This window comes from Danio rerio, chromosome 4, assembly GCF_049306965.1.
Source record: "Danio rerio strain Tuebingen ecotype United States chromosome 4, GRCz12tu, whole genome shotgun sequence".
Taxonomy (NCBI): domain Eukaryota; kingdom Metazoa; phylum Chordata; class Actinopteri; order Cypriniformes; family Danionidae; genus Danio; species Danio rerio.
This window is the reverse complement of record NC_133179.1, coordinates 66,060,804-66,083,000: the sequence shown is the minus strand read 5'-3', so window position 1 is coordinate 66,083,000 and position 22,197 is coordinate 66,060,804. Positions and strand designations below refer to the sequence as shown.

The window sequence follows — 22,197 nt, the reverse complement described above, 5'->3', positions numbered from 1 at the left end:
ACAAATATATATAAACTGCAATAATCTATTAATATATATATATATATATATATATATATATATATATATATATATATATATATAAATGTGTGTGTGTGTATAAAAAAGTTTTAGAAAAGTCATGTGCAAAGTCTAACAAAAGATTTTGAAAAATGACTAGTAAAAAAAATGTCATTTTGTAAATACGTTATTGTATTTTCTTGAATTTTGGAATTTCATGACCCAAATTTGTTGCATTTGGCACTTACAAGACATAGCAGGGTATTACTCATTCACACAAGAACAGAAAAAGCTGAAAATGGACTAATTTTGTTGCAAAGAACCTAAGGTAAAGGATGATGTAGCTTGTTTGTCTATCTGGAGCAGCGCACGGAGCAAATAGACAATAATTGCCCTTGTATGTTTATAAAATAGGAGTTCATACCTTATGATTTATTCAAAGACTGCTGGACAAGTGACTGTAAATTGTTGTGGAAAAAATATTCTGGTCTGCTAAATATTCAACGCGTAGCTGTGCATTTATACTTCTGCGTGCTGTCTCTGTTGGTCTGCATTAAGGCCCGGTTTACACTAATGCGGTTTAGTTTGAAAACGCATAAGTTTTGCTACGGTTACGCCAACCGTCCACACTACACTACTTCTCACGAATTCTGAAACGCTGCTGCTCCGTCTCAGTGTGGATGATGGAAAACGGAGACATCTGAAAACGGAGGCGGGGCTGCAGACATTCGCCTCTCTGATTGGGGCTTTTCCTCAATATTAAGTATCCTAACACACACAGTTCAGCCCTGCATCCTCTCCTTGTAAGTTCAGACTTCGCAAGTTTGATCAAGGCTGCATCTCTTCTTCTCAGTTTGATATGGAAAAGCAGACTATACTGAGGACATGGGTAAATCTTCAAAGGGAACAGTGTACTTTATAACTTCATTCACATCACCCTGGCTACATTGTTTCACTTTCTCAACAATAAAATGTAAACATGATTTAAGGAACTGTCTATCTTCATTTTAATATTAGCAACTTAACAGACAGCAGAAATGTTGAGGCGTCGTGCTGCATAATGAGCATCATCTTCACTGTGTGGATATTTATAACAAAACGGAGCCTATAACATTACTGCCTCCTTTCAATTTCAGTGAAAATACGAAACACAGCCTCTCTTTTGCTGAATATCAGTTTTAATAATCGACAATGGCCATTATTAAGTTTATACATTATAGAAAATAAAGGCAAGTGATCAGTCAATATACAGAATTGGCTACGTGGTTACATTAATCATTAACTTATCTTTGCGCTCAGCCAAAACACGTTACCTGAGAACAAGTAATAGATTCCAATGACCAAAGTCAGGGAATATGTCGTTAGATAAAGACAACAAGATGAATGAAATATCCCGTTTAATAAATATAGTGAGATTAGATTCAGCGGGAGATGCTTGATGAGAATTCCGGCTAGCACAGCTCTCATCTGGGTAGATGGGCTGCAGCGCTTGCCCGAGAGTGTGTGTGCGGTCACGTGATGTGCGTTTTCAGCTTTTTGGTGTGGACGGAGAGCTGTTCAGAATCGCTGGGTAAAACGCGAGTGTGGACGCGTATCGTTTTCATTCTAAAACGCCGTTTTAAAACTAAAACGCACTAGTGTAAACGGGGCCTAACACTCCCGAAACGCTAGTTGGCAGTGAGGTGTAAATGTTCCTCAGTGTCGAGTTTCTTCGCTGGTGCTTTGTTTTTCCTGAACACTTCTTGAATGTAAAAGTGACTTAAACTAGCTCTTTTTGAAGCAGAAACCGGCGTACGTGCAACAACTTTACTATGAGGTAATCGTAAATGACCAGACAAACGTAAATGCATTGATTCTTCAGAGGCAAAAAAAAAGATTAGACAGTATGACAAAGCCTACCTAAATTTTGGTTTTATTGAAGGCCAAGACAAGTTAAAACTGATTAATTAATATTCTCTATACGTATTACTATATATTAACATTACACAAACACACACACATATATATATATATATATATATATATATATATATATATATATATATACATATATACAGTACATATGTGTGTGCGTGGGTGTGTATTTATATGGTGGGGGGGTTCCAATGTTTGTATATGTTCATGGGGGGGGCCCCAAAGAAAAAGGTTGGGAACCACTGGTCTAAATTAACAGACTGGGTCGCCACCCAAATACCAAATTTATTTTACTCACCATCAGACAAAGCATATCGTATTGATATGGTCACAACAGACAGTGTAATAATGAAACATGTATGGGTCAACAGGTGGCATGGGAGAGAAAGAACAGATCATGAGGCGTCGGCACCAATGATAGACAGTTTACCAGATCAATTATGGTCGACAGGACCAACAGATGTGGGTTTTTGCTCCTCACTCTCAGACATGAAATTTGAACTAAAAAATGAAAGGCCAGTTTGGCAGCCACAGTACCCTCACAAACCACAAGCTGAAGCAGGTATCGCAGATACAATTGAAGGGCTGTTGACAGCAGGTGTATTAGAGCCATCAACATCACAATGGAACACCCCAATCTTACCTGTAGAAAAACAAAAGACAGGAAAATATAGAATGGCTCATGACTTAAGAAAAATCAATGTGGTAGTGAAAACTGCCACTTTGCCAGTGCCAAATCCATAGACCGCATTATCAGCCCTACATCTAGACCACAAGTGGTTTTCATGCATAGATTTAGCGAATGCATTTTTCTGTTTACCACTGGCACCAAATTTAAGGGATGTGTTTTCATTTACCTTTAGGGGACAACAATACAGGTACACAAGAGTACCACAAGGATTCATACTTTCTCCAGGGTTGTTTAACCACTCACTGAGAGCTCTACTGAGCGATTGTCCTCTGCCAGATGGAGTGGTATTGATTCAATATGTTGATGACATTTTACTAGCTGCTGAAACAGTGGACTCCTGTTTGACTGCGACCAAGCAGGTGTTATTACACTTGTATAGAGCTGGGTTCAAAGTAAGCAGATCAAAATTACAGGTGTGTAGACCACAGGTCACATTCCTGGGACGAGTGGTGTCCGGGCTAGGCGCAGGAATTTCGCCCAACCACCGATCAGCCATTTTGAATCACCCAAACCAGTGACTGTAAAAGACATGCTGTCATTCTTGGGTTTGGCTGGGTTCAGTAGACAGTTCATACCACAATTTACTGATAGGATGACCCCACTGAGGCAGTTAGTGCAGGATAAGGGAACCAAACAGTTAAGGGCCACAATAGATTGGACAACAGAAACAGAGAAGCAATTAATTGAATTGAAGGCTATGTTAGCAAGTGCAGCTAATTTGGCCAATCCTGACTATAGTCGACGATTCTATCTGGATGTTTCAGAAACAGAGAAAACAGTGAATGGGGTGTTATTTCAGAAAAAAGATAGCAACAGAGTAGTTTTGATGTATTTGAACATTTTACTGGACAAGGCAGAACAGCGTCAGCCTCCGTGTACTAGATACGCAGTAGGGCTAGCCAAGATTATTCAGAAAACAGCACATTTAGTAATGGGACATGCAACAACAGTGCTCACATCACACTCTGTAATGGCATACGTAAATTCACTTGCTTTTACAATGTCTTCACTAAGACAGAACAGAGTGTGGAAAGTGCTAAGCGCTCCAAACCTAACTTTCACACACGAAGGCATTAACATGGCTGACTACATGGTGGAGGGAGAGCCACATAACTGTGAGGAGGTAGTCATGGGGGACAGCAAGCTGAGATCTGATTTGCAATCAGTGCCACTGACAGGAGAGGTAGAAAATGTGTACACAGATGGATGTTGTTTCAGGGATCCTGAATTAGGATTACAAGCAGGATATGCAGTGATCAAGCAAGGGATGTTAGGAGTTATGTTAGGAGGTCAACAGAGGGAATTATTGGAGGAAAACTGAAGAAAATCTTACATACACATTATATACTCACATTAAATATCTTCATATCTTGTTTAGGAACATATAAATCATGGACTAATAGACTAATACACGAATACATTGATTGTGTTCATTAGAAAAAAAGTTTTGACTAGCAACTGATTAACCAATCTTTTTCTCGTTATGTGATATGTTATACTAACTAAAGTTCTTCTTTTATTATGGGGTCATGTACTGGAACATCTAGTTTAAAGTTCTGCTGACAAGGGAAATTGGCTGCAAGATATTGCAAGAGGGGGGGCCTTGGTCCAGACTTCCTCTCTACCAAAAAAAGATGTGCAGGGTCACAAGAAGGGTATGGTTGTCACGAGTTATGAAATATGTAAAAGGTGCAATTAACTATACAAATCTTCTGTGCAGAAAGAGAATGGTGAAGGAGGAAATACCAAATATGCAGAGGAGCAGCCCGGAACTCACCCTCTTTACTCCTGCTGTCTATAAAACTGGGTTTTAGACACCGGGCAAGGGCAGAGTACCTGACTTAGTCCCGGTTAGCATTGTATAACTGTTAGACTATCTTGGTGTATGCCCAGAGCTCTGAACATCAATTATTCATTTGTATTCAATAAATTACTAATCTTTTAAGCATTGAACCATTTCTCCTGAGTTTGAATTGAACACACATGGAATAGAGGAAGACATTCCAACAGTTAACACAAAACAAAACTTTTTATCTGGAGCTCCCTCACGGGACTCCACACTTGTAAACAATCGCTCTATTGGGCTTGCGACAGGACCTAAACCAGACTCAGTCCCGACCAGACTCATCAGCGCTACCAAGCCGACCAATCACAGAGCTTGCGCTATGCGTCATTGCATCGTGTAGTTACATTTTTTGAGAGGTGCACATCAGCGTCGCCGACGGCCACGGCGTAGGGCTATGCGTCAGCGCCGTAGCATATGCATGGGCTTGAAGCAGAAGTATGAATCAGCCTTTAGAGGGACTATATCAGAAGAAAGTCTTTCCTAACTGTAGAAAATATTCCCCCCTGCGACTTGGACTCTTCCAGTCACCCCTGCCGATCAGCGTGAAATAGGCTGATCCAAAGTTTCTTGCGCAGTTTCGGAAAGTGGCAGAGGGGAGAAAGAGTTGATGATGATTGGGGTTAGTAAGAGAATTAAAGCTGTGCATTGTAAAGAGTTAGAGAAAAAGGAGTATTTCAATCCGAGAAGTTCATTGATGGTGTGTGTGCGTACATCTAAAAAAATCACACACCCATACACACACAAACAAGCAAGTTGATGCCATGCAATCAATAAATGAAGATTTAGATCATTCTCTCGAGTGAGACTGTTTTCTTGACCCGCAACCCGTAGCCTTCAGCAAACCAAACGAACTAGTTCAAAGACAGAGATTTTACACTCACCCTCAACCGGAATGCAGCATAAGGTACCAACATATCAGTACAATCAACCTCACTAATGCAACAAAAAGCCAGCCAGCTCCAAAAAAAAAAAAAATGAATAAAATAAAACAAAAAATAAAAAAGTGACCTCTGAAAACCTTAGACATGCATATTCCATGTAGTATCTTACAATTGAAAACAGTATACATTACATTATTATTTCGTAGTTCACTGTCATCCACAGCAACCTCTGCAATCTGAAAAAGCACAAAATGCTGTTATTTAAAATCACTGCTTTGCATTCTGAAATTTACATTCACATGTAAATCATACATTGGTTCTTTCAAAGTCTTCAGATGTAACACTGAAAACAATTACTTTAGCCCCTTTCACACAGTGATACCGGTAAATATCTGGAAAATTTCTGGAACGACTTTACCGATATATTCAAAAAAGCGCTGTTCACACAGGTGAGGACGTTACGGAAATTTTCCGGAAAAGAGCATTCACACATCCATTCCAAAATACCGGTAAATTCTGAAATCATTTACCACAAATGAGCTTTAAACGGCTGCGCTTGTGTTTGTAAACATTTTACTAAATTACAAACTCTGTGGATGATCAATATTGTGAACAACTTTCGCAGGATCACTTTCGCATGTCGAGATGTTTATAATATGTGCGTGAGCAGGCGCTCACAGGCTGTTTCACAGGCACACGCAAAGCTTGAAGGTAAACAAACAGCGGCTTATCATAAGCATCTCATCGATGATTATTTACACAATTGGCATTAAGAAGAACATATAAACGTGATCTGACTAACTTCTAGCAGCTAAATGTGTCTGGAAAAATATTCAAAGGCTTTTATTCTCACAAACCGCGCGGACGTAAATGCGTCTGACTGTTGTGATTGGCTAAAGCAGACGTCTCACGTCAGCACGTTCTAGACGTGCACGCGCTTATTACGGCAATCTTCCTTCTGCATTCACACAGCGCAGCATTCCGGCAAATTGCCGGTAATGTTACAACTTCTCTTTCCGGAAAATAGCCAGAACGAATCTACCGGTATTTTCAAAAAGGACCTGTTCACACATACAACCTTTCCGGAAAATTGCCGGCAATTTTTCAGAAAGGTCTGTATGTGTGAAAGGGGCTATTGTCATCCTCAGGTAAAGCTTCTTCATCAGCTGGCTCCAGAACCTGAAAACAATAAGGGGACATCATGTTGAATGCAGAAACATTTTCACATGTAAATCATACTATAATTGCTTTTAGAATATTAAAACACAGTAATCAAAAAGCAATCGAAAAATTTACATTGTCAGCATCAAATAAATTTACCTCAGCAGCTGGCTCCAAAACCTGAAAAAGTACCCCAAAAACGTAACTAGGAATACTGTCTTGCATGCACAAAAACTGTAATTGATCGTTTTCAGTATCCTAAACTTGAACAATTGAGAAATTTACATACATTCAAATTTGTCTATATAGACCTGTTAAACCAACTGTCCATCTGGTTATTTAAAAGAAAAATGACTAAATATTTATACCTTGAGTCGTATATACACTGCCGATCTTGAATGCCTTAGCTCCTGGCAGGCCTTAATTGTGGCAGGGCAAATTGTGGAAAGCTGTAATGGGATAATTTCTCTGTGCCTGTTAATTCGGCAAAGAGTAAATTCTCTGTCCTGCAGTTGTGGGAATTCATCTCTAATTGTTTTCATGAATTCGTCCTCTGCCATTGTCCAAGCCACAACCAATACTTTCTGTGTTACCCCAGCTGCAAATGATGGAAAAAATGTTTAGCAAAAAAATGATTAACAGTTGTTTTGTATGTCCTGCACACTAACTGAATCTGGTATAGTTAAACTAACTTTGTCCTATTTTCAATTATTTGTTAAAGAGCTGTGTGCTCCTCCGATTCCTTATAAACAAGGTCATGTGACAGATTCAATGTCTTGTAATTAAATGTAAAATGTGTATATATATATATATATATATATATATATATATATATATATATATATATACATATACATTCATATAACGAGCTGAAAGCGGTCACTTAATGTCCACATGGGGGTGATTTATTTAAAAAAAACGCATCTCAATCGTGGGAAAAGAATAAAAGAAGGAAGTGTTTGTTCACTAAGAAGAGAGCATGCGGAGCTTTGGCTAGGAGCTCAGGCAATGATGGCTCGGGCTGAAATGAATCGTCTGGCTGAGAGACAATGTGTTTGTTTGGTTAACTCCTGTAATCTTCAGACTGGTGAGCTGATCTAACTTTAATTTGTGACTAAAACAGACGACGATGCAGTACGTCGCAGTACGTCTACGGCACTTCTGCAACTCAACTATTTCTCTCCATGTATGGTTTATGAGGGAATGAGCAAAAGCATGCTCTCGAGTGAAATATCGAACTGTTTGAACAAACTGTGAGCATCTGAGTTACGAGAACCGAATGAATCATTGAATTGTTTAAACGAATTTTGAGCATCTGAGTTAATGAAACTGACTGAATCATTGAACTGTTTGACGAACTCTGAGCATCTCAGTTAGAATTGAATGAATCATTGAGCGGTTTGAACGAACTATGAGCATCTGAAGCTGTGTCCCAAATCGCATACTTATGCACTATTCTACGCCATTTTGTAGTATAAATAGTGTAAGTAGTGTGTTTACACTGAAAACTCTAAAAATAATAAGTGCACTTTAATTACCCGGATGATGCACTCATTTAGCCGCTAAAATGAAGTGTGTAATGATGGACACTTCACGCACTCAACGACCGCAGGTTTGCTTACGTAGCGGAGAAGGCGGAGCTATCAGGCACACGTTGAATAACTTTATTTATTTTGGTAGGTGAAAGCAAAATTCTCCTACGAGAGTGATTATAGCGCCTCCCGATGGTAAATGCGGCAATCCTCACGGCAGGTATTATCTGATAATTCAGTCGTTTATTTCACTGATTTGGCAACCGTCAAACGTCATTAGAGAAACGGTTTGAATTTCCGCTTAGTAAAAAAAAACAGTAGTGTGCCATTTGGGACAACACTACATACATATACTATCCTGTTGAGTGTGTAAGTGCATAAGTACATAGTGCATGAGTGCATAGTGTATAGTGTGCCATTTGGGACGCAGCTTGAGTTATTGAAACCGAGTGAATCATTGAACTGTTTGACGAACTTTAAACATCTCAGTTAGAACTGAATGAATCATTGACCTGTTTAAACAAACTGAGCATCTTGATCACTATAACTGAATGAATCATTGAATTGTTTAAACCAAGTGAATCATTGAATTGTTTGACCCGAGTGAATCATTGAAATGTTGAACCGACTGAATCATTGAACTGTTTAAATTGTTTATATTGAATTTCTGTATAACAGTAATGAATGTAAGGTACTAACAAATTGATGTGAATCAGTGGTTTAATCTTGTGCATGGATCAAGTTAATTCCAAGTCGACAGAGGTACCTCTTTATGTGGTTTACTATTATTATTATTATTTTGTTTTGTGCATTTGATTTGTTGAATTATTTAAATGCTTGTTGGAATGGGTTTGAAACTTTTTCTGTTGTAAAACATGTATATAGTGTTATTTTGAGGTTGTAAGGAGACCTAATTAAATAATAGTAGAATGCAATTTAAACTGGTTTAGTCTGATTTATTTTGTCTTTAGCTCTATAAGGGGTTACCAGGGTTATTGCACTGCTAGTGTATCCCATGTAGCACTGACTTTAAAAATTTTATTTTTTACTTATAAATATATAAGTTGGCACCCCTAACTAGTCAAATCGCTACAACATATTGTCTAAGATTTGTTTATATTTAATAAATAGTATATACATTTGTATATAAATTGACAGTTAATCATGTGTTTAACTAAAACACAATATGCATAATGCAGGGTGTTATATAAAGAATACCTTTAAAAATCGAGAGCTCTGAAAACTAAATTTAAGTTCTAAAAATGTGAAAAACTTTAAGTACTCTTTGCATTGATAAATTACTCAAGGTTCCATCATGTTTTTTTTTTTTTATAAATACAGCTTTTCAAACTTGTGGTATTCTTTTTGAACTACCATGTTTTGGCTCAAGTTAGATGGATGGATGCCACATTTGTTTGAGTCTTTCCAAGAGGTAAGAGTGTGGTGCTTGTGAGGTTCTTTCTTGTGTGCATACGTTCATTAATTTAAATACACTATTACATTGACATATACAATTTGCTTTTATTATAGTTTATCTGATTGACTATAATGTGATAATGCTTAATTATGCTTAATGTTTTGGACAATAAGATTAATAATATATTAATGTATGTTTTTAGGTAACATTGGAATAGTTTAGTAAATAGTTTGTAATTATTTTTCTGTTTGTTTGTATGATAAATCTCAGATGCATATTACTAGACATGACAATTAAACCAGATGCTGACACTTGTGTTATGTGCATCTACAAGGAAAAGGACTAAAAAAAGTAATTGATAAATTGGTTCTTTATGTGTCTGGAATGAATTACATCATGTAAGGCAGGGGTCACCAATCCTGGTCCTGGAGGGCCGGTGTCCCTACAGGGTTTTGCTCCAACTTTCCTCAACACACCTGCCTGGATGTTTCAAGTATACCAAGTAAGAGCTTGATTAGCTTGTTCAGGTGTGTTTGATTAGAGTTGGAGCTAAAATTTGCAGGACACCGGCCCTCCAGGAACAAGTTTGGTGACCACTGATGTAAGGTAAGTCTCAAACTTGATTCCTGGAGGGTCACGTCTCTCCTCCTATCAAACACAGCTGATCCATTAAATCAAAGTGTTAAGGTGCTTTCGACATGAAGCACAGCTGCAGCCTGTGTCCTGTGATCAACGAGATTAGCCGAGCGCAGGTGGATCGGAGTTGAAAAAGGAGCCGTCAAGTCAAGTTTGCTGCTTCAACATGGCAGATCACGTAGCTTTTGCATGCTTCATTGCAGTCGTACTGGAAGCTCTAGAAGTACCGTTATTATAAATGTGTAATTTTTGTTTACAAATAAAGAACGATTGACCAAGAAAAAAAAAAGAATCCTATTTATTATAAAACAATTTATATTATTAAATTCATATACGTCATATAATTCATATAATTCAATACGTTTACTATTAATTAAAATAGTAAGTTACCCTTATGAAAATAAGACTATTTAATAACCCAGATAAAACCAACCCGATTGAATTGTTTTTAGCTTTCAAGGCCTATTTTAAGTTGATTATTAGCTGGTTGTTTCAGCTAGTCTCAGCCTGACATGCTATAGATCATATCAATGTGGTTATGTCATTAGCTCATGAACATTTCCTGCTTGATATCAAACTATTTCTTAACTGTAACAAGAAGCAATTCAATCATAACTTAATGTTAAAACAGATTTCATTACATTATTTATCAATATGTGACTCTTTTTGGATTCTCGGAAGCTATAAAAAATCAAAATGTAAAACAAAGTATGTTGAAGCCACTGTTTTTGTTTACATCCCTCAAAATAGACACTTGACTGGTAGGCAAAGACGCTTCAATAGAAAACTGAATGCTGCCTGTGCGGTCATCGGTTACATTTTGCACAATGTTTGTTTAAAAAGACTAAAGTTGATAAATCTGAATGATGAAGTGGTAAAACAGACAAAGGCCATTATATGGACAGTAAATTGATTGGAATTAGTAACTATAGCCACGATAGTTTGACACCCATATTTCTGCTCTTTAGGCATGTTTTTACTTACGATTTTAGCTTTGCATGCAACATGCAGTTGTTTTAACGCAAGCTTTGATAAGAATATAACAAAGTGTTGCTTATACTTGAGACTAATATTAAAAAAGCTACACAGCAACCAAGTGCAATAAAATAGTAAAGTCACAAAGTCACTAAAATAAAATAGACCCCCACCCACAACTCATTAAAAACAAAAATGATGAGTTTCAAGACATTTGTGGCTTTTGCAGCAACTGAATAATCTGCTCTTGTTGCCTTTCAATTTTCTTTAGCTCATCTGCAATTGTTCCCAAGTTGGCCAACATCTTTTTTTCAAAGGAACATCTGCGCCTCTCCTTTAGTCGCCTCCATCTCTCCAGGTCGGGCTTTATGAGGGACTCCAGTACAGCAGTCCTTCTCTCTGCATGCTCTTCAGAACGTTCAAAAAATTGTAAGGCTTGTGTTGATCTCTGTCTGGTGGATAGTTGTGTACTAGCAGAAGTCTCAGGGGACACATCCACAGAAGCACCTGCTGCTTGAGATTGAGAAATAATTGGAGGTTTGGATGGAGGTTGGATGCTTAGGGATGACGGATCCTCCAGACGCAGGGGAGTGGGGCAGATTGTTCCAGGTGGTGCAGTTCCAATGCCAGAGGACCCAAAGCATGTCAAATGTAAAATGACAGTTTTTTAAATCTAAAGAAAAAAAAAAAAAATCATGTTTCTTGCTTAAAATTACTTTGTAGTACTCCCAGGTCTGCTTTCCATCCCCAGTTGTACAGCAGCAGTCCTTAATCCTTTTGTATGTCGTTCCCATGTTTGTTAGTTTTATTAGAATTTTATCACTGGATAACTTATACCCTTTTTGTGTAAATGCAGCTTGTATTCTTTTATAGAAAGCAGATTTGTTGCGGAAATACAGCTGTTGATAGGTTTTTGTTTGGTCCAGTAGCAGAAGTGTCATTTTGTGTTATTTCTGTAATATATATATATATATATATATATATATATATATATATATATATATATATATATATATATATATATATATATATATATATATAGCTGCTAGCAGCAATTACGGGGCCAAGCAGATTGCAGATACTCTTGCTTATTTTGGATATTTTAGGAAAAAAAATGTTAAACATTGCATAATTCATACAATTTAAAAATTGTGAAATTGTTGTTTAACGGAAAAGTTCTCTTGTGATTTGTGACATTTAGGACAACATTTCCTAATGCTAATATGGGTACCAATTGGTTCAACAGTAAGCACTGTACATGGGGTAGGGGGCTCTTGATGATTTAGGGACCTTGTCCCGGTGGAAAGACTTCTTGTTGAATAAATTCTATTGATGTGGTGGAAGTGGTTGAGAGCTTTTTAACATCATGGATTTTCCTTGTTATAAGATTGGTAAAAGTGTAAGATTTACCAAGCTCAAGTTGGGAGATGTACTTCTCCCCAGAGTGTGATTAAGATCTGTCCAGATGTATCTTGGATGGAACAGTCTTGGATTTCATAGTGTTCTTTCCAGATCTTTATAATGCTTGGTTTGTTTACTTTACAACCATTGCACAAAGTTTGGAGACCTGAAAGTACACACACAAATGCTTATTACTAGGGGAAAACATAACAACCGGGGGTCCGTTCTTCGTACCTCGCTTAAATGATCTAAAATGATTTGGCAGATCCTGGATCTTTTAATCTCGATAACTGATCTCTCGCTAATTTGGTTCTTCAAACAAGTTCGTGAATCAGATTAGAATGTCTGGTGTGTTGTGAAGGACAGATCTATCGATCCTCGAAATCATGATCAGCAATGCAACGATTGGCTGACGGCACAGCAGCGTAATGACATCATCTGATTAATATTCAATTATCCATGTGAGCAAAATTACATCAAATTAGCAGTAAACCATTTGTTAAATACGACACGTAACCCAGTTAGAAATTTTACATTCCCAGAACGTTCTTAGAATGTCCCCGTCGGTGTTAAGGACGTTCTGAGAATGTCACAATGTTGAGTTCTTTAAAGGTTTGGAGGACGTTATTTGGGGGACCTTTACAGAACATTTAAAACGTTCTCAGAATGTTTAGGGGACCAAACCTTATTGGAAAATTTGACATTCTCACAACGTTCTCATAACGTGCTTGTTGGTGTTAAGGCCGTTGTCTAGTAATGTTCCCAGAAGGTCAAGATGTGGAATTCTTTAAAGGTGTGAGGGACGTTATTTTGCGGACCTTCACAGAATGTTATTTTCTTGTCCTGAATGTTAGAGACAGAAAGAGCTCAATCATTAAAATGTTACTTAAATTGGCTTTATTGGCAGAAAACAAAGCATTTGTCAAACAATTTAATTTATGCTGTGTCCGTGTGTGTTTGTGTGCGTGTCTTAGTCACGTTCTTTATCGTCCAGGGGCCTGTTTCAGTAAGGAGGTTCAAACAACTCAAAATTTAAACTTGAACTCTGAGTTGATTTACCGAGAGATTAAAAACTCAGAGTTTTCGGTTTCAGAATAGCTGATCTGAGTTGGGTCAATCAACTTTGAGTAGACCAACTAGTTAAGCGCGCACACCGTGACTATAAAAAGGCATTATCAATGGAGCGCAGACATTACGAGTGACTATGGCAACATCTTAAAAAAAGAGATCACCATTTCTTTCTCCAGCTGAACTTGATCTGCTCATGCAAAGTTATAGCAAATATGAGTGTATATATTTAAAAAGAAGCAACCATCAGTGAAACAGAGACAGTTAGCATGAGTAAACAGCTGCTCAAGTTAATGCGTAATTTTTAATTTTAAGTATTTAAACATTTAAGTATAATAAAATAAGTAATGTAATGTGTGACGTTTATACTTTTTTTCTAAACTTTTATACATTTTTATCAGTTTTAATAGATTTAACAGTGCACTTGTTGTGTGTCTGCCTTTTTATTGATCAAGTGATAGAGGTTGATATAACATTAAGAAGGTAAGCAGTAATAAAAAAATTTTTAGACAGAATAATAATCCCATTAATCTAGTAACAGTGCATGTCGAAGGTTAAGCTAATTATTTATGGAAAAAAGGACAAGCCTCGTACGTGACTTTGTTCTGTGTGTGACAAAAATGTAGGCAATAGCTGTGTTTCTATCAAAATATAGGCTATTACATAAATTTGTGCAAAACTGGAATAACGCCTAAAAATAAAGCAGCGTTTTTATCCAAAGAGTCGAAGAGAACACAATCGTTACTTCCTGATTAACTTGCGCCAAATATCAACAGTAAAAACAGAATTTACTGCGGTAGAATAAGCTGCGTCAATGATTTTTTATTTAATTAATGTACTTGCGCCTCAGAAGACAATTGACACACAATGAACACGTGGTGGCGTTTGAAGCCAGACGCGGAGATCTTGACACGCTCCAGACGCTCGGAGGTATTTAATAATATAGAATAATACTGAAACAGTAAAGGCATTTTAGAATGACTAAAACAGCATTTAAAATGTTTTGCAGTGTGCTCAGTCTGCTGGTTTGTCCATTCACACACATTTTCATCATCATCTCTAACAAACCTTTTTTTAAAGTACATACTGTTATTTGTTAAGTGCACTTCGTAGTTTATGTGCATCTTATCAAATAAAAGTTTAACCTACTCAGTTATGCACATGCTTTATTATGCGTATTTTCAAAAGTTATGTGCATCATGACGTTTCCATCAATCTTTTTTTTGCACATCTCCAAAATGAGCTCTAAAATAGGTGTGTGGAAATGTAAGACTAATGCGAGAAATATGCTTCATCTTTAAAAAGGGGAGGAGACCGACAGAAACACAGAGTTTAGAGAATAAAACCTGCTCCGGAGCAGGTTAGATTCACAGAGTAAGTTACCACGGTAACTGACTCTGAGTTAAAGTTAACTCTCTTTCAGAAACAGGCTTGACTTACCCTGCTTTCTCGAGTTTAACAAACCTGCCATTTTGAAACCGAAAACCCAGAGTTTCTCTCATTTCAGGGTTAAACCACTCTGAGTTTTAACTTAACCTGGGGGGTATTCCAGAAAGCTGGGTTAACTTACCATTTGCTAAAACCTAAACTCTCGGTTGATTTACCCAAAACCTGCTTACCGCGAGTATGTTGGTTCCAAAACAGGTGACAAGAGTTAGTTAAATCAACCCCCTGAAGATAACCGCGGGTTAATGCGCGTGCACGGCCCACACCTGAAGGCATTTTCAGTAGATCGCCGAATTCACGAGTCACCATAGAAAGTCACGGTAAGAAAAAAAGGGCAACGCACTTTACAGAGGCGAAGCTGGAGGTTTTAAACACAGAGATTACACATCTGCTTCAACGAAGGAAAGAAATATAGAATAAGAAATAGATAAGAAAATAAATAATAAGAAAATTTATTAGTTCATTAAATTACACACGCCACTCTCCATTTTATTGTAATGATAAATTAAACTACTCTTTAACATCCTTTTTGAGTATGTTGTGTAACCATTCATGCATTTAATTTTCCTTCCATTAATGTCTTAAGGCCACAATATGTGTATTGACTAATAAGGCTTATAGAAATTGTAATCTTTCTGGAGCTAGAACTCTGTCCAAAGTCATTAAACACAGAAACATTATCATAAAAGGTAATATTTAATTACTGGAGCTCTTTATTTAACACTCTAGAATATTCTTTCTGACATGCAGCTAATAGAAAGAGGCCTGTCTAACTGCTGTGTCCTATAATAAAGGCTTTTCAGTGGTTGAGTTTTTCACTTAAACCACACACTGTCACTGTTGTAAGTGATTGTTGTCAGATAGCTTTAGGTTCTTTTTATTTTGAATGCAGACAAAGTTCCTTCTGCCTCAACTAACAAGCAGTGTAAGAATTTTCTGCACTTTTCCATATTTGAATATTACTCTTGGATCACAAAATCTTTTATCTACATATTTAAATTCTAAAGTAGCTGTATAAGGTCCATCTTCAAAGATAAAGTCACATGAGCATCAACTTAAGGTGAGAAATGTATATGAAAAATATGTTACACGTTTAAAGGTGCGTGTATAAAGCAGTGTACAAAATCATTTTATTTCAGGAAATGAAGAAATGAACAGACCAAACTATTGGATTAAACATAGTTTTTTTACTAATTATATTTTTTTAGCACTCTTCCATCTGTTTTGTCTGCTTGTGTCACTGAGATTTCCTCTGGGTCAGGCTGCAGGTACGTGTCATCGTATAAGGCAGAAAAGGGGATCTTTTGTCCTCCAGCAAGTAACAATGTAGTGCCTAGTAATGATTCTATTGTATAATACAAATATAATAAAAATAAACATTGTGTTAAGCAACATTTGCTTTATAGTTTTTTTTTTTACTATATTTGTATTATACACTTGAATCATTACTTCCTGAAAATCAGCCATTTAGCCTCAACATAGTGATGAGGTGGGGTGTGTGATGAGCTGGTAAGTGGAAGCAGTAATGAGTTTAATAGTTGAAACACCAAAAGATTAAGGATAGAAAATTAAGTTGTACCTGCACACTTATACTTTGGACAAATTTTATATTATCAGTGTCTTTTAGTGACTGATGGAGCTTTAAAATCGGCTGCAATTAATGCACACAATAGCATTTAGAAACCCTGAAAAAAATATTATATTAAAAATGTAGGTGTGTGTGCATGAATGTATATATATAAGAACGACGTCCTACATCTTAAATTATAGATATATTTTCCTACAAAAGACAAAGCTGCCAATATTATATTATTATACAGAAAAATGTGAGGGTGCAGAAGGAGAGAAAAAACACAAGATCTGTAAGTGAGATTCGAACTCGCTCCGTTGTGCGCTCCGTTGTTCTTTATCAACGCACTGTCCACTACGCTATTGCCATGCTCTGAATCTGTGTAATGATACGCAGTGATTTATGACCAAGGAACTGTACGAAACCGTAAAAAACAGTTCAGTGCCAGGCATACTGTACAGGTGGTCCTACTGCCACATTGTACAGTTGCCTAAAATGCCCTGACGCGAATACAAAGAGCTGCACTGAATGTTTTTTATGGTAAGCGCAGACCCGCGGTTTGTCACATTTGATTTCAAAAAGGTTTGTTAAATACATTGACATTATGAATTTGGTTATGAAAAAAAACTATGCACTTATAACCCTCTCACAACGAAAAAACTTGTATCTGTGTGTCCACATCCATAAATATTCCCATCAAAAGAGCACGCAATGCTCAGTAAACTCTCTGAAACAGACAAACTCTGAAACATAGCAACTTACTCTCTGAACATAACCTGCTCCGGAGCAGGTTATCTTCAGAGAGTAAGTTGCTATGGCTACTTAACATACCCAGAAGTTACCTCCGATTTTGGAACCAAAGTTGAGGTTATCCACCTACTTACTCTCAAACTTACCCGTGTATGTCACATAACCTGCTTTCTGGAACAGCCCCCAGACGTGGAGTTGTGCTCCTTTGTTCTCAGCCTGTGTTTATTGTGTTTCCTCCCCACACTTTATTTATATTTGATTGTTTAATTAATAAAACCCCTAGACTGATCCATTTGTGATTTTCCCTCATTTAATGTTGTGACTGGGGTCGTAACAAAAAACATAAATAATAAAACAAATAAAACTTTCTTCAGAAGATAATATACTATCGTAAGTACTGTGAAAATGTCCTTGCTCCATTACCTTGAATAAATATTTCACAGGAGCGTCCTCAACTGTAGTTCATGCTGCAACAGTATGAATAAATGTTTATAAGTGACATTTATTATGTGATATACCTTGTCTTTCAGAGGAGCTGAGTGGTTACTTCAGCAGACCGCCTTTGTCCTCAACTGCTAAAGAAGGACAAAAAAAAAAAAAACACAAGATAGGCAAAAGTCAGTGTCAAAGCAGCAAGAAGACAATCTCATCAGCACAGTGTTTTGATGTTGTGTTTCATTGATTATGCTATGGTACATAAACAATTAAAGACAATAATAAAGGGTTATACACACTGCAAATTTTAGATTGTAGATTTAACTACCTTAGAGTTCAAATTAACACTCCCTCAGTGTTTATATGGGAACCACTCAGAGAGTGTTAATTAGCAAACTCTTATTGTGTAAAATATATGTAAAATGTATATCAAAATACTGGCAGCAGTAGCCAAAACCAAAGATGAAATCAACTGAGAATAAAACTTTAAACAAAATAATAATAAAGCATGATTTACAATGTGAATGTTTGATCTATGGCAGTACTTAAAAACACACAGACATCAACAATTAGTCTTTGGATCTCAATAATGGTGACAAACAAAAAAATTAAAATCAATTAAAAAAACTACTGAAATATTACCTCCCAAACACAACACAAAATAAATAAAAAGAAAGAGATTGTAACAACATAAAGCTGCATAATTTATTTATGATGTAATGCATGCTGGGAGCTTTGTACTATGCTGGCACCCAGCATGAAATATGCAGCTTTTTTCTTTTTAGCAACCATGGTTGAGGTTCATTTCCTGATTCTTGATGTCTGTGTGTCATAAAGATCTGCTGGAGCTTTAGTGTATGACACTTTATATTACTCTAGAATTTTAACACTTCACTCTGAATTACCACAACACTTAAAAATTGAAACCAATAATTTTGCTGTGCACCTTGTGCTTCAAAAGCATTGAGGGTTTTTCACAAGTAGCGCATCATCTGCTCATCCACCATCACCTCTAGAACCCGAGCTGGAACTGGCCGCCACTGCAGGAAGAGGCCTGTCCTTTGGGGGTTTCTGTGAGTTACAAATTGTAGTTTGCATGAAATGTTGCCAGCATGATATATATTTTTAATAAAGTAATTTAAAAAATAAAATAAAGCCTATCTCTTTGCTGAGAATGTACTGCTGGAACCGCTTCAGTGTCACGAAAAATCTCGAGAAATGGAAAAACCTCGAAAAATAACGAAAAATGAAAAATCTTGAAAGATCAAGAAAAATCACGAAAAATGATAAAATCTTGAAAAAGCACAAAAAATCTTAAAAAATCACGAAAAATAAAAAATAATTAAAAATTTTAAAAAATTAAAAATTTATGAAAATTCACAAAAAATTGAATTTTTTTAAAAAATCACAAAAAATGAAAATTTTTTGAAAAATCGCAAAAAAATGAAAATTTTTTGAAAAATCGCAAAAAATCACAAAAAATGAAATTTTTTCGAAAAATCACAAAAAAATGAATTTTTTGAAAAATCACAAAATTTTTTTTTAAAAATCGCAAAAAATGAAATTTTTTTTAAAAATTGCAAAAAATCACAAAAAATGAATATTTTTTAAAAAATCACAAAAAATGAAAATTTTTTGAAAAATCGCTAAAAATCACAAAAAATGAAAATTTTTTGAAAAATCGCAAAAAATAATTTTTTTTGAAAAATCGCAAAAAATGAACATTTTTTGAAAAATCGCAAAAAATCACAAAAAATGAAAAAATTTTAAAAATCGCAAAAAAATTAAATTTTTTAAAAAAATCGCAAAAAATGAAAATTTTTTGAAAAATCACAAAAAATGAAAATTTTTAGAAAAATCGCAAAAAATCACAAAAAATGAAAATTTTTTGAAAAATCACAAAAAATGAAATTTTTTTAAAAATTGCAAAAAATCACAAAAAATGAATATTTTTTAAAAAATCACAAAAAATGAAAATTTTTTGAAAAATCGCTAAAAATCACAAAAAATGAAAATTTTTTGAAAAATCGCAAAAAATAATTTTTTTTGAAAAATCGCAAAAAATGAACATTTTTTGAAAAATCGCAAAAAATCACAAAAAATGAAAAAATTTTAAAAATCGCAAAAAAATTAAATTTTTTAAAAAAATCGCAAAAAATGAAAATTTTTTGAAAAATCACAAAAAATGAAAATTTTTAGAAAAATCGCAAAAAATCACAAAAAATGAAATTTTTTTGAAAAATCACAAAAAATGAAATTTTTTTTAAAAATTGCAAAAAATCACAAAAAATGAATATTTTTTAAAAAATCACAAAAAATGAAAATTTTTTGAAAAATCGCTAAAAATCACAAAAAATGAAAATTTTTTGAAAAATCGCAAAAAATAATTTTTTTTGAAAAATCGCAAAAAATGAACATTTTTTGAAAAATCGCAAAAAATCACAAAAAATGAAAAAATTTTAAAAATCGCAAAAAAATTAAATTTTTTAAAAAAATCGCAAAAAATGAAAATTTTTTGAAAAATCACAAAAAATGAAAATTTTTAGAAAAATCGCAAAAAATCACAAAAAATGAAAATTTTTTGAAAAATCACAAAAAATGAAAATTTTTTGAAAAATCGCAAAAAATCACAAAAAATGAAAATAGTTTAAAAAATCGCAAAAATGAATTTTTTTTTTGAAAAATCGCAAAATATGAACATTTTTTAAAAAATCGCAAAAAATCACAAGAAATGAAAATTTTTTTAAAAATCACAAAAAATGAAAATAGTTTGAAAAATCGCAAAAATGAAAATTTTTTGAAAAATCGCAAAAAATGAAATTTTTTTGAAAAATCGCAAAAAATGAAAATTTTTTGAAAAATCACAAAAAATGAAAATTTTTAGAAAAATCGCAAAAAATCACAAAAAATGAAATTTTTTTGAAAAATCACAAAAAATGAAAATTTTTTGAAAAATCGCAAAAAATGAAATTTTTTTGAAAAATCGCAAAAATCACAAGAAATGAAATTTTTTTTAAAAATCACAAAAAATGAAAATTTTTTGAAAAATCGCAAAAAACTAAAATTTTTTTAAAAATCGCAAAAAAGAACAAAAAATGAAAATTTTTTGAAAAATCACAAAAAACGAAAATTTTTTGAAAAATCACAAAAAATCACAAAAAATGAAAATTGTTTGAAAAATCGCAAAAATGAAAATTTTTTGAAAAATCGCAAAAAATGAAAATTTTTTGAAAAATCGCAAAAAACGAAAATTTTTTTAAAAATCGCAAAAAAGAACAAAAAATGAACATTTTTTGAAAAATCACAAAAAACGAAAATTTTTTGAAAAATCACAAAAAATCACAAAAAATGAAAATTGTTTGAAAAATCGCAAAAATGAAAATTTTTTGAAAAATCGCAAAAAACGAAAATTTTTTGAAAAATCGCAAAAAATAACAAAAAATGAACATTTTTTGAAAAATCGCAAAAAACGAAAATTTTTTGAAAAATCGCAAAAAATAACAAAAAATGAACATTTTTTGAAAAATCACAAAAAATGAACATTTTTTGAAAAATCACAAAAAATCACAAAAAATGAAAATTGTTTGAAAAATCGCAAAAATTAAAATTTTTTGAAAAATTGCAAAAAATCACAAAAAATGAAAATTTTTTAAAAAGCACAAAAAATGAACATTTTTTGAAAAATCGCAAATGAAAATTTTTTGAAAAATCGCAAAAAATGGAAATTTTTTGAAAAATCACAAAAAATAAAAATTGTTTGAAAAATCGCAAATGAAAATTTCTTGAAAAATCGCAAAAAATGGAAATTTTTTGAAAAATCACAAAAAATAAAAATTGTTTGAAAAATCGCAAAAATTAAAATTTTTTGAAAAATTGCAAAAAATCACAAAAAATGAAATTTTTTTAAAAAGCACAAAAAATGAACATTTTTTGAAAAATCGCAAATGAAAATTTTTTGAAAAATCGCAAAAAATGGAAATTTTTTTAGAAATCGCAAAAAATAACAAAAAATGAAAATTTTTTGAAAAATCACAAAAAATGAAAATTTTTTGAAAAATTACAAAAAATCACAAAAAATGAAAATTGTTTGAAAAATCGCAAAAATGAAAATTTTTTGAAAAATCGCAAAACATGAAAATTTTTTGAAAAATTGCAAAAAATCACAAAAAATGAACATTTTTTGAAAAATCGCAAAATATGAAAATATTTTGAAAAATCGCAAAATATGAACAATTTTTGAAAAATCGCAAAAAATGAAAATTTTTTGAAAAATCGCAAAAAATTACAAAAAATGAAAATTTTTTGAAAAATCGCAAAATATGAACAATTTTTGAAAAATCGCAAAAAATGAAAATTTTTTGAAAAATCGCAATATGAAATTTTTTTGAAAAATCGCAAAATATAAACAATTTTTGAAAAATCGCAAAAAATGAAATTTTTTTGAAAAATCGCAAAAAATTACAAAAAATGAAAA

At 33.9% G+C, this 22,197-nt stretch overlaps 1 protein-coding gene and 1 long non-coding RNA gene across 9 annotated transcripts in view; one reads left to right on the top strand and one right to left on the bottom strand.

The window, feature by feature from the left end:
* LOC137491011 (uncharacterized) overlaps positions 1-22,197 on the bottom strand; it is a 171,866-nt gene that overhangs the window by 101,529 nt on the left and 48,140 nt on the right. The gene's annotated exons all lie outside the window — the stretch shown is intronic.
* Positions 109-4,554, top strand: LOC141381911 (uncharacterized). Its single transcript, XR_012402816.1, has 2 exons — positions 109-1,816; positions 3,905-4,554. It is a non-coding gene; the product is annotated as an uncharacterized lncRNA (long non-coding RNA).